This window comes from Vanessa cardui, chromosome 2, assembly GCF_905220365.1.
Source record: "Vanessa cardui chromosome 2, ilVanCard2.1, whole genome shotgun sequence".
NCBI classification, from domain to species: domain Eukaryota; kingdom Metazoa; phylum Arthropoda; class Insecta; order Lepidoptera; family Nymphalidae; genus Vanessa; species Vanessa cardui.
Window position 1 is genome coordinate 9874580 of NC_061124.1, and position 19343 is coordinate 9893922.

Here is a 19343-nt window from a genome sequence, read left to right on the forward strand (position 1 = left end):
TTTTTGTGATGTTTTTTCCTTTAGAGCTCCGTCATTTATGAACCGATTTGGAAAATTAAATTTTTGTTCTTCACGTCCATGAAAATCTTATAAATGTAGCTGTTTTTCTGTTAACAATGTACATTATTTTTATAATTCTTTACAATTCCTTTTAGGATCCTTGCTTGAAATAAGTTGGTACATATATATTTTTTGCAAACTTTTATATAAGTTGCAATATTTCTTTGATAGTTTATTTAGGTCATATCTTGCAAGCTCAATTAAAACCAGTTCCTCTTATCGTACAACGATAAAAAATACAATGATAATGCGTTTATACGGTAAGCATGACCTCATAATCCTTTTCCATACGACAGATTATATATAGTAGGACACAAATTAGATGTAGCATCGGAAAATGCAATGGAATGAAATTAAAACCGATTACTGCCGATTCACACAACCAATAGAAATAGCTCCCTATCGCGCCATTCGACGCTATTCGTCGCTATAGATTCACGCGTCAGAGAAAGCAAGTGCATGTCCAGGCGTCAAATCGACGAATATATTAGGTCATATGATATTACAAGTTATTACGTTTGTGCAAAGATCATATTCGCATGAGAAATTAATATTGATAATTTGGTATAGCGTACTCAATTCGGATGTGATCGGTTTTACGATTTTTGCCGATGCGACATCTAAGTTGTGTGTAATGTAATTTTACTATTAATTTATTATTTTTGAACAAAACCATAGCATAAAGTAACAAATATCAAGATGTGTTAATATTGAATTCTTATAATAACACGAGTTGAAACGATATATTATAACTAGCAGGTGGTGTCTTACGTAAATAATTACGCTTGCCTTTAAAGTGACGTCACTTAAGACAACTTGCGTCCGTATTACGGTATAACAAACCGCGGAAAATATCTTACGAATCGAGATCGCATTCCGCAACCGTCTCCACCGGATCACTTAATACTCGACGCATCTTGAACTCGTAGAAGCGTGCATAATTTATAATGTTGCAAATCTTTTACTTTCGAATACATGCGTTGCGATCTTATTTAGATAGCAGGATCTGATTTGCATATAAAGAACGAACCAGCGCATATCTAACGAGCTAGTAATAAGCTAGACGTAATTGTTAAATTCTAGCTAAATATTGTGTAACGCCGATCCGAGATGGCCCAGTTGTTGGAACGCGTGCTTCTTAACCGATTATTGCGGGTTTAAACCATGTGCTTAATTAATGTTTATAATTCATCTCGTGCACGGCGGTGAAGGAATACGTCGTGAGAAAATCTGCTTGTGTCTAATTTCATTGAAATTCTGCCACATGTGTATTCCACCAACCCGCATTGGAACAGCGTTGTGGAATATGGTTCCGAACTTTCTCATCAAAGGGCTTTCCCTTGAGACCTTAGCTCAGCAGTGGGAAATTTACAGGCTGATGTTGTTGTGTTTTGTAAAACTACGGCTTTGGATCCGTAGGTTATTATTTGTCGAGCTGACGAGAAACCAGTACTCAAATAAATCATTGTCATCACAACATAGATCGTAGTTGTACTGGTAATACTAGTACGAGTAATAATAATCGTTGTTCTAATAATATTGTAGACGACCTTTTATCAAACCCGAATTATTAGAGGATTTCATTTCACACGGATCATGTTTTCTTTGTATTACTATAATTACTCTGATAAGTATGACAATAATTAATATCTTTCTAATTAATTTTATAAGGAAAAACTTATTGTTTTCAAATAAACAATTGAATAGGTACAGATCAACTCATGAAAAACCGCTGTAAACTACTCGTAACAAAGAGCGAATATCGTTATCGAGGGAACTTTAAAAGTTACAGTAAATGAAACATACGTCGTATTGTTTAACCTTTTTTTAATATATATATATATATATATATATATATATATATATTAAATTATTAATTATATATATTAAAAAAAGGTTAAACAATAATTTCATTTTTATAACATTTTAAATAAAAATGGTTATTTTTATTATAGTTATTAAATACGGGATATTAACCTTGTTTTTTATTATTTGGTAGAGCTTGATATTTTGACATCATATACATGTCTTGTTCTCGAGACATTTGTTGTTGAATCTCGTGAACAAAATTCGTAGATAATGTAAAGTCAATTGCAAACATAGATTTAATAAATGTAATTTAATTTCAATGACTAACACGTCAAAAGAATGAGACTTTCTAAAAGATAAATGTATTATTTTTAACAATTACGAACTACCATGAAAATGTCAGTTTTCTAACTAAACATACACACATCTGTGTCGTCTGACTGTGTTGCTAGTGCAACGATGTTTGGACACACTAATGAGTAAAGATGGTAAAAGCAAATTAAGGTAGCAAAGTCTTACGCCTCAAGTAACGGTATCACTTTAAGTCATGTCTTCCACGAGTCACAAAAAGAAAAATAGGCTTGAATAAGGAACAAGCTCCAAACGGAAGTCATTCTAAGTTGTCAAGACAATTATCAACACGAGGTTTGAAATGTTTTACAAGATTTGCACAATATACGGTTCGCTGACACCATTATGGATAATGTGAAACAATGTTATCTTATTTATATAATGTAGATTTTCTTACACATTTACTTAGATATTATATGATAGTAAAAGCCTGTAAATCCTCTCCTTGTTTGAGAAGGTAAGAGCATATGCCACCATACTGCTTCAATACGAGTTGGTGGATACACATGTGAATTACGAGATGAATTATAAACACAAATTAAGCACAAGAAAATTCACTGCCTGTGTTTGAACCCGCAATCATCGGTTAAGGTGTACGCGTTCTAACCACGGGGCTATTTCTGCTCTTCAGCCATTATAATGACAATGTTTTAATATACTTTCACATGAAATAAATGTCTATTCATCCGAAAGAAATAGTGTTTCTACTATTAATATACTTAAAGTAAGAGACAATGTACCACTACTGCCCTTCATCACTCCTTTTCAAGGGAAGGTTAGGATCTTATTCGTTTATTATTAAACTTGGGCTACTATTTATGTTCTAAGCACTAGGCTATTTTTTCAAGTTATCTTTAGAATTATAGTTATTTATTACAATAATTTATTAACAATCGCTATTACCTTTTTACCAATATTAAAACACTGCAAATTAAATTTCATTTAGTATCAAAAAACATTAGCTGAAGCTAGTGAGATTTAAAAACAAACCCAGTTTCGCGTATAAGATTTTGAAAAAGATAGTAGGTATAGTAACTACTCGCCTTACAGAAATTACTTGGCTCATTGATTTGACAGTTGACAAAGAATGAGAAAACATTACCCTAATAATAATTATAATCAATACTTAAGAAGTTAAAACTTTTCTCCATTACAAAACATTGCAATTTTCATCTCACAACCTACACTTTTATAATTTCCCAAAGAATTTAGTTCCATCACAAACAAACAGTAAATACGAATACCTTTCAAAGGGTATTTAATCTACCGTTACGTCTGCGAAATCTTAAGTTTATAATACGACAAAATATAAATTATAAACCTGTCTTATTAAAAAGGTGCATCATCATGTTCCCCAATGCAATGCGTAATCAACTCACCGTGTGAATCGAAAAATACGACGCGATTTCAATGAACTTGTTGTGAATCAAAAAGGAAATATATTTATGTCTGGTACTTTAAGTTTTGGACTCATATTTAACTAATTACAACTTCTTTACGTAATATTACGTAATATTCTGGATAATTCCAACCCTTTATCGAAGTTATCCAATTTTATTCAAAGTACTTAACTGTTATGAATCTGGAACAAGGTTACTCTCTTGTAATGTATTGCATGTGGATTTTAATGTTCTTTGAAATTATGAAGGTAATCTATACTAATATTATAATTGCGAAAGGAAATCTCTTCGTCTGTCTATCTGTTATTCTTTTACGGCCAAATAACTGAACCGACTCGTTGGTTCACAGCTAGTAAATAATAGAATAAAAACAGATACTATAACTTAGAAAACTAATTAATTTTGAAAGGTTTTACTATTAGTCCACACGGCTAAAGACAAAATCGTAATTTTTTTATTAAAAACGATAAAAATATATATTAGACTTTTTTAGATAATTCCTTGGCCGTCTAGAATAAAAAAGCTATAGGTTATGTGTCAAAGCGGCAACCCTAAGTGATAGCGATAAAGATAATCCCACACGAGTGAAGCTATAAAGAAAGCTACACCTTTTTACATAGTTCTATAAATGTACGAACAATATAATAGGCTATCGGAAGAAAGTCATCAATTGATATTGAAAACGTCAATAAAACAAAAACGCATTAACAATGATACTATTATACCACAGATATTACAAGAAAAGTTCTCAAGACTTTTATACTGCCAGTATTTTTGACACAAAAACTGCATTTAAAATTCCATCAGCGAATTCAGCGTTAAGCAAAAAGATTAAATGACTTTTTCGTTTGCTTTGTTTTCGCCGAGTCATTAATTGTTATACTATCTGATGTTACCTCAAAAATTTACTTCTTTGCTCATTATTTTGTTTTTTTTTTTAATCACAAGCCGAAAAACATTGATATATTTTTGTCAAATATATTGAATAAGGCAGTATGGCAAAACTACCATGACGTTGAGTGCTACTTTTTCAAAAGCAACATAAAAGGTTGAGTTTTATCGCGTTTCGGTCGCCGGCTTAGGAGCGACAACGCTTTTCCATTACACGCGAACTACAAGTATATCGTATCATAAGGACACGTTCAGAAAGGATAAAATAATCGTTACACTTCCCTTTATTGGCAATTTGCTTAAGTGGAACGATTAACGCCATTATGCTTACTATATTGTAATACATATTTTCTTTTTTCTTTATCACAGTAGTTGCTTGAGTAATATCAACCTTCTTATATATTATAATGTCTATGCGCACAGCGTGTCTTTGAAATAAAACGGAGATTTCTTTTTAATTTTTTTTTTATATGTTTCGCGGTTTTCGCGGATCAACCGCGTTAAACTTTACTTGCTCTTAAAGTCACATATAACATAGTAATATATAACACAGTTAAATTTACATTTTTATCCTGTCTTATTTTCATTTATAAACTCTACCCTATAAGCCTATTTTGTTTTTGGACCTGCCAATGAAACAATAAAAACAGTACCACAAATAACTAAATGTGTTAATTATGCGACGTCCCTTTAAAGCTATATTTCTTACCATCTATTCAATTCAAAGACTGAATTCCATTCAGAGGCAAAACCGCCAACCTCTTGTATACAAATACAATGCTGACGGAATGTTTATAAAACGCCATGTTCTTTGTACAGTTAATTATACTTAATTTTGTCCTAACGGTTTATTTTGTATTTGATGATTGTTAGCAAATATATATTAAATTATGTTTCGCAAAAGTTTAATTGCTTATAACTGTTAAACTCTTTAGTCGCGTAAACAAAAGTAATAAATGTAAAATTTTAAGATCGAAGTGCGCATCACTTCTGTAGCGTTCACGCGTAAATCTTTACTGAAACGTGTAGGTTTTTCTTCAATTCTATAATTAATTTCACACGCTATTCATTATGTTGTTTCAAAATGACGGACTGTAAATTTCTTTTAAATAATCTCTTTCGGTGAATTGAAAGTAAAATTTGAATATCGAACATTTTTGTAACGTTTGCGTAAAAAGTTTGTGGAACGAAGAAGTTTGTGCGCTGGCTTTATGGCTGAGTTTTTCTTTTTTTTTTTCTTTAATCGAAATTATTACATATCTATTGTGTTTAGCTATTTTGTATTTCGAACAGTGTTCGCACTTGAATTGACAAGAGAGCTGTGTTCTGCTCGAGTCAGTCTACCGATACAACACGGAAGTGCGTTCTTGATCTCACGCGACCAGTGCCGTATAATTTGCTTTATTTTTATGAAGATACGATTAAATAATTACATTAAAACTACACGAAGTTGCCGTGTTTAACCATTTACATATTTTTTCATCGCTTATGAATGTTAAGTTGTTTGATTTCATTAAATATTCATTGATCGTAAGAAGTTTTATTACTATATTATAACATCGGTTGTGGTGACTGACTATCAACAACTAAACTAGAAACTGACTGACTCAAGAATCTTGGTACCCCATTTTATGATATAAGCAACCGTCGAGGAAGAATATTCGGAAATTAAATTTGAGAGATAACTGCGTCTGAAATGTGCCCGTTACAGAAAATGTACTCATATTGCATTTACATGTATTCAGTAACACTTACAGTACAAGTAAAATCCTTAAATGATTGACAAGAGGGCAAAAGCTTTCTGTTCTGATATGGAATAGGATTTGAGATTTTACTCCATAACGATATTCTATGTATCAGAATTTTATAATACATATGTAGAATTTTTACGTTCTTTGACATTTTCACCTACAACATAAATTGTAAACGCGAATTAAACCCTTCAAAAGAAATGCGCAGAGCATTTGAACTCGCAATATTCGGTTAAGACATTTCGTTAAATTCGACAAGCTATCGCAGCTCAAGTCTGTATTTGCAGCCACAATATTTGATATTACTTTGCTATTTCGCAAAGAGACATTTTATCCGAGCACACAACAAATACGCAGATTGCTTTCGCCTAGATTTATGCAAAGTAATTTCCGTACAACATTATTTTGTTCTTATTACATTTCAATGTAGCAAAAACTATATCTAAGAGAAATCTCGTAATAAAATGCAATATGGAGCATTAAGCGAGGTCCTCACATGATAGATTTATCGAAATTAGATTCTGGATATTTTATTTAAACTAGTTCTGAGTCAAGCGTAGAAAAATATTTAAAAAAAATCAATGTAAGTTGATGAACGTTTATTTTTTTGACTTAATACCTGTTTCGTTTTTTTTTTAAATCAAATTATGACAAAGAATGTTCGTAAACAAAATCTATTTATAATCTGTGATATGAAGTTCTATCTGACAGTACAATTGTATAATAAAATCAAAGTATAGTACATATATATAATTTTATGGTACCCTAAAACAGCATATAGTAAGTAGTTTAACAGCTTAGAATTCCTTTTATATGAAATTACGCATAAAACTTGATTTAACAGTCAAATCCGATAAATTATTAATTGACAAAATTCAGGATCGATATTGAATTAGACGATCGCGTCATCCTCGCATAATATATCGTTAAGATATCGTTTTTAATATGTGAACAGCAAAAAAATGAATCTAACAATAAATCATTTTTTTAATGCAAGTTCAATTTGAAAATAATATTTTATTCCTCTAGTTTAGTTAGCAGCATTGTTGCAGATGTCTCGTATAGAACTATACATGTAATAGCAAAATTACACTCACGCACTCTAAAAAGAGTTAAGTACAAGTTTCCTAATTAGATGGTGTAGATACCCATCTCCAGCAGTCATCCGATCATCTAGCTGAGCACGTCCTTATAACTATCATCATTCCATTTAAATCTATGCCGAGAACTTTATTACTGGGAATGCATTCATTATACAGGAATTTCGATGCCCTATTTGGATGCGCACCCTCGCTCACACCTTATCCGTCACTTCCATAGACCTAAGCATCTACTGGACAACCCATATAAGATGATTCGATCGGAAAAAGAGCGTCAGTTGAGGAATACTGTTTACACATTTGTCTGCGATCATTGTCTTAGTCTATAAAAACGTTAGATATAAGCGCATGCCTGCTCTATGTGATTTGTAGCTCTTAGCTCAACATTTTTTCTAAAATATAAAGCGTCCACATAGTCCTGCATTCTTATCGGGATCTCGTTTAGAATTGAATTAAAATGCCGACGTGAATAATAAAATTATTAACATAAAAATATATGCGTTTTATAAAAAGTTATGTATTAGCAATAAAGGCTAAAAATATTTTAAAATTTGACTATTTAAAAGATCCAACTTTGTTTTATCCAAATAGATTAATTGAATGACGTTTTTAACCGGATTGACGTTCCAAATACTTTTCGTGTGCCGTTGCAGACAACTCATGGAAGGTCAAAGGTCAAGCTGTATGCAAAAATATTGCTATTAACTATATAAATATAAAATATTATTATTACCTACAATTTTTTTGAGCAACCCTTTTAATACTCAGCGATATTTACAGAGTCTTTATTTGTATTCCGTCACACTACTGAGTCCAAAGATAATGTAATAAGTTTAAAAAGATAAAAAATATATACAAATGCGATTTAAGTATCTTCGAAATCAAAAATAATATTATTACCATCTTAGAAGAATATTAAAGTAAATGTAAAAATACATTCTCGTAATTCAGACTATCGAAAAGAATCGTCGATCAATTAACTGTATGTCAGTTAATTGATTTTATCATTAATGTTAACAACAAATGATATATATCTCTCTCTGGAAATATTATCTCTTATTAATAAAATAAAATTAATAACTATAAAAACTATATGCCTAAATTTTAACTTAATGTAGCGTGAAATTTGATCGACTCTCAGATCCGATCATTGTTCCTCAAAGTTACACTCGTATTTAAGAATATGAAATTTAAAAATACTAGCTAGGTACACTAACGCAGCAAAAGCTTGCTTAAAAGATTAATGACCAAATTTAAATAAAAATTCAATACATTTTATTTAAGTAAACATTACTAATATCAATTCTACCAACGTTTCGGAAAGCAGCTTCGAACGATATGAAACGGCAAAAAGAGTAATCGCCTTTTTAATAATATTTTTTTTAATAAAATACACATAAATATGAAACACCATTTTTGTTTGTCACAATTTTACAAACGTTTGAAGCTCGCTCAGTTATGGAATGTTAAAGTATTAGCTGAATTAATTATGAAAGGCACCATACGCTGAGTTATCTGAGCATTTAGTCATAAATACGATTCACTGTTTCTCGAGACTCGCACCTACAAACACTCGGCCATTGTTTTCGGCGCACTTAAATGATATAATTGTCAATTGTCACTATATCTCACATTTTAGTTAACGCCGCTTCGAATGAATGGAAGACAAAGCCCGCCAGTCATTCATTCATCTTTTGGTTTCTTTTGTAAAGCATCGCCGCAGGCGCTCAAAGGCGTCATAAAAAGAGGCCGAGAGCCCCTTCAAGTTACTGTTAAAAACTCGGCAGTACCTGACCATATTTGAAATGCCTGGTTTTAAATAAAATCTTACTTTCTATAATTTACTTCAAAAGGGATACCTACACTTCTATTTCATTTTCGCAATAATTTGTTGTGAAATTTTTTTGTTCAATTATATTAATAACTTCAAAAATATGTTTCAAACAACAACAGACTGTAAATAACCCACTGCAGGGCTATGGCCATAGGTCATAGCCATGTTCCAAACCTTATGATTTGGAACATATTCCACCATGCTGTCCCAATGCAGATTGGTGGAATAGATACACATGTGCCTGAATACCTATTAAATTTGACACGTGCAGGTTTCCTCGCGATGTTTTTCTTGCCGAGCGCGAGATGAATTATACACATAAATTAAACACATAAAAATTCAATGGTGCTTGCCTGGGTTTGAATCTACAATCATTGGTTAAAATGCATGCGTACAGTTACAATATATTTTATTCGCATACGTAGTTGTATTATTATATAAAATCGAATCAAATCTTCAATATTTGAATGTAAAGAATCTCCATAAAGAGAATTCCCATAAGTATCGATGAATGAATACATAAGTAATTATTTTTTTTCTTCTAAGACCCTTAATAAGTGCCGACACCTGGTCTGCGACTTTAACGACCTCCTTTATACCTCTTTAGTGTTTTGACACAAAACAGAGGCAAAAACATTTAAGCTCTTGAAGAATACACGAGACATTTTATTAATGAACTGTTTCACTATAAACAAAAGCCTTATTTACAGAATACTATCATTATCAATACATAGTATAAAACAAAGTCGCTTACCGCTTTCTGTCCCTATGTTTGATTAGATCCTTAAAATTACGCAACTAATTTTAACGCCGTTTTTTGCAATAGATTATTATTCAAGAGGAAGGTTTATTTGTATAATACATACACGATATTTATAATTTTCTAATGTGATGTCGTAAAGAAACAAATTCTGTAGTAAGTATATTTAGTACAGGATTATAGCCGTGCGTAGCCGGGGCAGGTCGCTAGCTTATATGTGATAAGTTAAATTATGTCTTTTAGATTTTAATTAAAACCTTTTAACGCTATTTGTTTATTCTAAAGTTGCAATGAAACGATAGATTAACACCTCGTCGTCAAAGTAAACACTCTCCAATCAGCGTCATTACTCGCCATTTTCAAGCTAATAATATTAGTGCTCACTTCCCTTCTAATTCTTGACAGTATTAATATTGACCAATCATTGCGTTACTTATTGGAATACGTGGAAATCTTCTTTTATCGATTACCGACGAACATATTTTTTTATCGTGGTCTGGAAAATGTTTGATAAAATCGTCTAGCCGAATAAAAATTCCAGTTCCAACGAGTTTTAATAAGAATTTTATTTTATATACATTAAAATGGTAATTGAATAGATTTCGACAAATATAGACAAATATTGATGACCTATCTTAACTGAAGGTCGCGGGTTCAAGTTCGGACAAACAGCAACGAGTTATTTATTTGCCAAATTTGCATTAGGAGTTATGATAAATACAAATTAAACTGAAAGCCCGTGAACGTGTAGTGAAAACACGTGACGGGTTGAAAGTCCGATCTAAACTTATCCGACAAAATCGTTACGGAAAGAAAAACTAAGATTGAAAAAAAGCACTTTGATTAATCAATTGAACTTTTTTTAACTAACATTTAATTTATTCGAATCCTTTAATCGAACTTACGTCGAGGCATTTCAATTTACGTCCGGAAACCAAAGTTTTTTTAGGATCAACGGACATACGATTTCACATCGAATTTATCGCTGGTTATCAAACAAGATCATATCATGTAAATAAACCGTATACTAATGTCATTACCGGTAACTTCCGCCCGTCATGTCAGTTTAAAAACTTAAGGGGATTGTGTACTAAGATACGTACTGGGTGGTAGGAATATATGCAAAACCGTCTGGTTATTTCCACCGCCCTCCACAAACAGCAATGTTGAGTTTTGTTGTGCTACAGAGCACTGTTGTGAAGGACCAACAGCCAGTGCCAGGGCCAGCCACTACAGAAAATATGGCAAGTTGGTTGAAAGGATGATCAATATATCTTCACGTAAAAATACCTAATTGTCGGTGCTGTGATGAATACTTACAATCATGTCACCATTTTATAAAATAAAAAAAAATATATAATTAGACGTGATTCGTTTATCTTATAGATGCTAGAATTGTCAACAAGGATGTACTCAAAAGCGTCGTTATTAAATAATATGAAATCGCATGTATGTGACATAAACACATAATATGTATGTGATATACAATGGCTCGGATCAAAATCAATCGGTTAACGATTCATTAAATATAAAAAACGAGCTTGCAACTTAAAAAAAAGCGTTCCTGAAATGATAACTACAAATCACAACCTAGTCTAAAGTATTTAATGAACAACGTGGAAAAAATGGAACTCGTTTCCAACACACGTGTTCCTCTATTCTTATAACCTGGGTACCTTCAAACGAGGAGTGAAGAGGCATCTTGCGGACAGACAGACAGACTAGTGCAGCTCATTCTTGCTGTCCGTACCAGTCGTCTTCACGTTTGGACTCCACTTCCACTTACCATCAGGTGGAGTGGAGTCATATTCCTACCCGGATAAAATTTAAAAAAAAACATACGAGCAACTTAGTTACTAAAATACTTATAAAAGTCTGATCGCAGAAAGAAACCCGCAAACTAACAAACACACTTTCTTATTTATAATATTAAAGGCAGGGATTGCACGTCTACAAACGGTTTTCGGATTTCTGCGCATTTATGAAATAAAAGAGGTCAGCGTGCCGACCGCATTTGAATGCAATTCTATGTGTAAGCTGTCGAATGGCATATTTCATTTTTGTAATTGAGCGCAGTAAACTGTCTAGTTAATATGCCTTACTTATGTATTTATGGCATATTACATTTATTATTATTCTAGTTTTACTTTAACTTGCTTCATCACGGTATTATTATCAAGATCCTATTTGCAAGTCTACTTCATCAGTTGTTAATAAAATTTTTTTTTTACTATTAATAATATGCCACAGCTATAAAACTTTTCGTTTTTATTTACTTCTAGTGACCCGTCTCGGCTTCGCACGGGTGGACATAATTTTATTAAATATTTTTTCCTTTTTTTGTTGCTTTTATCCATGTTTAACGATTATCGTTATATTTCAACTTATTTACACAAAAACTTTATTTAAATATATACCTAAACCATCTTTATTAATTCATCTGATTATTAGTGAACGCATGAAAATCTGTTCAGTGGTTTTGGAGTTTATCGCGAACAGACAGACGGGGTACTTTGTTTTGTAATATATAGTGATAGTGATAACCACTAATATATACCATAAATGTATAATAATATTTTTTTTTTATTTCTTGTGTTACATATAACGTTAATTAAAAACCAAATGAAATGTAAATGTTTTTGTCCACGGTTAACACAGCATATTAAACTATTGACTCGCCCTGACTTTCAATCGGTTGACAGTTATAATTCTCGTGACGGGTAATATTTATTTATGCGTCACGACTTTGCCACTTTGGTAGCGTGGTTTACATTGCTAGAAACCAAGAAAAAAATAGCAAAAATAGGTAAATATGAACATATTCATATTTACCCACAACAAGACAAGTAGGTACTTTTCATATTTTAAATACGCGTTAAAAGTGTAAGCAATTTCATTATATTAAATTTTGGATGTTTTTTTTGTCGAACTAAAATTATAACCTTGTCTAAAACTACCACTTATCTGTTCTATATTAACGCTACTTCTGCCCTAACATTATACATGCAAAAATAACTCTGTGTGTCTGTGTGTTGCTGTTTCATATCTACTGAACCGAATTTGATCATTCAAACAAAGCAAGCTTGAATTCCTAGAGAGGATATACTTTTTATGGCTAACTCCTGACGAAACTAGCTAGTATTTAATGAATCCACACTAGTTCGGGTAAATAAATGATGTCCTGTTAAGGGTTGAAAACTAATGTTACAATCATTAGCAAGGGAACTTCTGGTTTAACCGTTATTAGCGCATTTCCGATGTCACGGACCTGTCCGATCCTTCCAACTTTACTAATGTTTAATACCAGAGCAAATGTTTCACCGGCTTTCTAAACATAGCTTGTTTAATTACAAAGCGAAAGGAGAATTAATCGTACAAGTTATTATTATAGGATCACATTTATGTCATAAATAATAATAGTATTTATTTTGACGATTAAAACACATGGTTGGTTCAGCATACAATGGTCATACATACATTCACCGACCAATCAAATGGAATGATGACCTGAAGAATACCACGGCACCCGACTGGATGTAGAACTGATGAGAAGAAGCCTATGTAAAACGACAACTAAGCTCGTCAAGTAAGTTCTCTAGGACTAAGTTTCGGTTGATCTCATTCGGAAAATAAAATATAAACATCGTAGTTATAGTACGTAAACGATGTGCACTCAATTATTCATATTGACTTTACAACTCCTTGCAAATTGCGTGGATGTGGAATAGCAAAAAGTTGACCCGGCCAATGGCATTGCCTTCGAGGCCGAGCTGCGAGTATTTTATTTTTATTAGCGAACGACTTATCTTGTGTACAAATAGGATTTTGATGTTAGGCATTACGTGGAAAATACTTCGAATTTTTAATATTGCTGATGTTAATTTTTTTTAATAGCTGTAAAGAATGTTACGGTAAACAACAATGGTACAAAGAATTTTAAGGACTGGTATCCATGGATCGAAACTACAGTTAGAAAATCTGTTTTTTTCTGTTAGATCTGTTAAAACCTTTTATTGATAAGCGCTGAATTTATTATGAATATAAACATTCAATATAATTTTATAAGTGAGAGAATAATAAAATTTTAAAAACAAATCGTTTCTTCATACTTTCTTCACATAAATAATCAGTAATCACATTAAGCAAATTAAAAAAATTGAGGACATATAAAAAAATATATATTAAATAAAATATTAGGACCAATGAAACAAAACTGAAACGAGAAATAAGGTTATCTACAAATTAATTTCTTATTACTTATCTATATTAAATTATTACGTCTATTTTCATTTAATATATTAATGGAAAAAATATTACATTCAATATATACACTGGCAACCCTCGGCAAAACAGAATGCTTTTATACTATCACAATAGTTGGATACTGTATAAAATATTAGATATCTCTTTATTTCATTCAGTAATAACAAAATATTTAAGTAATTTTTTCGATTTTCGTTATGAATATATATTGTATTTTTAATAATAGTTACAATAGCACATGTAGTATAAATTATAGTCAAAATTACATTCAATCGTTCATAATAACCTAAAAGGCCATGACAGGCAATCTAGAATGAACGTAAAGTAGGACGAGATGAACATAAATTAATATATTTTACAGCGCCGAAGGTCAACTTAATTCATTTTTTAAATATTATTAAATCGTTAGAGCTATACAAAATTGATTGTAATGAGATTTAAAATGTAAACGTATTACATTTGATTTATTTAATCTTGTATAACATTTAGTTAATAGCGATTATACATAATTAAAATAAAATATCACATATAGGATAAAAATTAAAAAAAAAAACATTTTGCGAAGCAAGCCTATCAAATCAGTCAAATTGTAAAACATAACCTAAGCATATGGAATCAGTTTTATGTTACTACATAATAGTCATGTGAAATAATTAGCAAGATTAGCAGCTCATAATCATTAACTTATTGATCTTCTCCCCTTCTCTTTCTTACTCTATTATTTATATATTTTATTACAATCTTTATGGGGACTTATAAAAGACAATCCCAGAATAGCAATATTTTATATAGTGAATAATTTGTACTGATATTTTAAAAACGTTTAGAAATTAATTATTCGGCTGATAATTACAAATGCAATATAATTTACCATGCATTTATGCAAAGAATCGCATGCGGACTGTGGTAGCGCTCCAATTACATACGCCGAATACCTTGTAGACACAATTACAAGTATAATTAATTATGAGAATTGATTTTCTAAATCAAAACGTACCTACCATCGATGCTTACAGAATATAAGTGACGAAAAAAACCCAGCAGTTGAGTTATCTTTCCCTTCTGGTTTGTAGCTGTTAATAAGCTATTTATGTGATTATATTTTATGTTCTAATTATATAAAAATATAAAAACTTTGTCGCTCTTTTAAAGTATAATATGCAGGTTTATATAATTTAACTAAGTTACAGCTTATTACAGGAATATTTATAAATAATAATTTATTTTTTATTTTTTTAATTATTCAATTTAAAAAACATTACACACACTACCATGCAGCCGACACATACATATACATATTTTTATTTCATTATTGCTTTTATCTGTGCCGAGAAGTCACAGATTACTTCGCAAATGTCACGTGCGAAAACGTATTTAATATGAAACGTTCTTAGCTTACGTTCATAATCTTTATGTATAAAATAACAAGTCCTGACTGACTGCTTCATCATCGCCGAGCGTAAACTATTAAAGTTAGAGCCTTGAAATTTGGTAAGTAGGATTGTTTTAATGAGTAAACACCCACTAGGGAAGGAATTTTGGAAATGCTATCCCTAAGGGAGTGAAGTAGGGTTTGAAAGTTAGGGTTTCAGGTAATATAAGCAATTTCCACGCGAGCAAAGCCGCGAGCAATAGCTAGTTTATTATAACCATTAATAGTACCACCAACACACGTCGTATCAATGTTAAAAACTCATATTATTTTTTTCACATTTGGATTTTTAAATGACAAGGTATTGACTCGCTGACTAAGTCTCTTTTCCCTATCTCTCGAATCAAAGTATCTTATATTTTTATAGCAATTAATGATGGTATAATTTGAAGCAATTAGCGAACAGTATTACGTCAAATTTGCTATACTTTATTATAGAACGATTTAACGCACTTTAAGTACAACGAGAAAAAGGGTTCAAATTGTAACTACTTTAGTTATAGTAAGTAAACAAAAACTTGGACACTAATGGACATTACAGTCGAGACTTATCCATGTTTAAAATTAGTCAACAAAGTCATCAATATTAACTTTTACTACACTCGTCATTCACAGAAGACCTGCCTCATGATTATTTTGAAATAAAAATGTTCATACAATGCGTATGTAAATACTTCAATTAAATTAGTCAAAATGAGAATTAGTCAAAAAAATTACTTTTTAATATGAAAATTCCATTAATATCTTATATTGTTTTCTATATCACTTAGGAAATGTAGTGCGCTATTTAGGTTTTGGTCAGTTGAAACACTGGGACTCTGAAGTACATTTCGTTCAATTGCGTCCACTATTGTTAAAGATATAGTTAATATTACGCATAGAGAAACGGATCTGCACATAAACAGAGAAATTATGCAAACATTCTTACCACCATTCCACGCAGTCATGGTTTTTACTGAAGATATATTTTATTTTGATCTGTATGTATAATGTATATGTTTAGCAAAATTCTCAATATTAATAATTAAAAAATGTAATTTATGCGTACAATGTATATACTTTTTAACAATTTTAAATGTTTTATTTTATATGGAAGTTTTAATGTGTCAAACTATAAACATTTATGCAAATCATAAAATAGTATATTTGTAGCTTTTGTTACCAACATGTATTTATTGTTTTGTCAAATAAATAACTCAAATATGCTATAACTATCAGTAATACATTACACCTTAATACATACAACTTTAAATATATGTATTTATAACCACAGAGTCTGTCATTATAGTAACAAAGCAAAAAAAAACTATTTATATTTACGGTAGCTGATTAGTACGCGTAGGTGCTAGACGAACTAGCGCGCAGATTGCTTAGGTAAAAAAAAAAGTTTAAAAATAAATTAAATTTGTATTTTTAAATTTCGAAATAAATTTTGAGTACTTAAAAATAATGCTGAACAAATGTACGCCTAATTTATTAACGATCATATCCAAAATTTAAAGGGTTTAACATAATATTACTTGAATATTTCAATAATAATACTCTTTCAGCGTAAACTGGAATATATAAACTAATATCGTAAGGCTATCTCTGCTTTGCCAGTTCTATTTATCAAATAAAAAAAACCTTTGCGGGATTAACTTGACCGGTTTTTATTTCATGGTGCAGCAGAGCGGCGCTGGAGCGTGGAGTCCATTGTCATTCAATCGGCTCCATTGTGCCCTTTGTCGGACTTGGCGGTCTGACCCTACCATACCATTCGACATGGGATAGTGCATGTTAAAATATCAAGGCTTTTTTTTTATTTAACTATTATTATCAAATAATAAACTTACTCGTTTATGTTGCCATGGAAGATAATAAAATGATTAATGAAATGTCACCAAAAGTGTATTAATAATCTGTAATCATATAAAAAATGAGAAAGTGACTCCGTCTGTCTTTCTGTCTGTTGCTCTTTTACGGCTGAACTGTTGTACCAAATTTAATGGAATTTGGTGTGGAGCATACTTGAACTCCAAAGAAGGACATAGACTACTTTTTATGCACAAAACCTGATGGTCAACTCTAAATAGCGAGCGGATCCACGGACAAGAGTTAGTTTACAATAAATGGTTAATATTATATCTAAGCTATGGTATAATAGGATTCCACTCATTATTGTTCTTTTCTGTTTACAGTTCTTAATAAACCAATTAAATCATCAGATGTAATATTAGATATTTTTCTGATGAACTTAAATTGAATAATGAAACTTGACAAAATGTAAGTTACCAATGATATAGGATACACAACCTAGGTATAAATATCTATTAGGAAAGTAGCTAACGGAATATAGATATAAATTAACTATTCCTTATTAGAACGTTAACACATTTTAAATGAGATACTAAAAGGAGAACCCTCATTTAAATGAAAGTCCCAGGTCACCGACCACAATAGAACATTAAAGTGCCCGCTATACGGGGCAGTACTGTCCATAAGTTGGCGTGAAGTTATGCATCTGTAATACCAACGTGTTGTGCTGTTTTATCGTATGGGTACTAAGCTGACATTACCCATGTACACAGAAAAATATTTTTCTACACGACCCAGACGCACCATGGGGATGTTATTAAGTTCCACATATATTATTAAATTTATTCATTTTAAGATTATGAACCCAGACCCAATAAAATTTGTTTCACGAAATCTCGTAAAAAGTGTTGTTTCACTTTTCTGTCAAATATATGTCAGTGAATGACATCGTAATTATTTTGTTAAACATATATTTTTGATGTTACCTATTTCAACCAAGACAAGTGCACCTAAATCAAAGACTGTGATTATAAGTCCAGGCCCGATACAATGAGTGTCATGTGCTTAATTTTTTCATAAAAATGCATCTCATGCTTGATGGTGAAGGAATTAATCGCGAAGAAACTTGGAGAAAAAGGAGGTTTTATCCCTGGCTGTATGACATTGACATGACATGACACGTGTTAATTTGTTTTTTTTTAAAAAGAAAGTAATTGAAATGTTAATTTCTTCTTAAGAACAAATAGGTACGAATGCCTTAAATTATTCGTTTTACTTTTCATATAGACTTTTATATCTTAATTGCTTATTGAATATATAATAAATTAGTTTGTTAATATGATTTTAATTGTTATTAATATAAAAAAATATCAGATATTATAGTAAGCATTTGCAATTAAAAAAAAATTGATTTGATCATAGTTCGTTGTAAATGTGACTTTGTTGATATTCAACCAGTATAAATACATTTTTTATGTAAATGGTAGTAAAGAGTAACTAATGAGTTTTCGTCTGTTTTTCTGTATATCTAGATTTTATTACGGTTATATACGAAGGCATTTAGTAGCAGCTTTATAGTCTATAAATATTAATATTATAAACGTGAAAGTAACTCAATTTGTCTATCTGTCGCTCTTTGACTACTAAACCGCTGAACCGAATTTGTTGATATTTGGCTACTTTTTTTTAACACAACACAACCAACCCCTAAAACGCAAGCGAAGACGCGGCTGCGAACTAGTCTTGTATAATTACGAAAACTATACTTGTTACTACTACTTTTTGTTAATATTATCACAATGAAGCTAGTGGTTTAGTTGATAAAATGAATTAATTATTTTATTGTAAAATATAACAATACACTATTATAATTTATTAAAATATACTATAATTCG

At 31.1% G+C, this 19343-nt stretch overlaps 1 protein-coding gene across 1 annotated transcript in view; it reads right to left on the bottom strand.

The window, feature by feature from the left end:
* LOC124536009 (extracellular sulfatase SULF-1 homolog) overlaps positions 1 to 19343 on the bottom strand; it is a 102425-nt gene that overhangs the window by 82264 nt on the left and 818 nt on the right. The gene's annotated exons all lie outside the window — the stretch shown is intronic.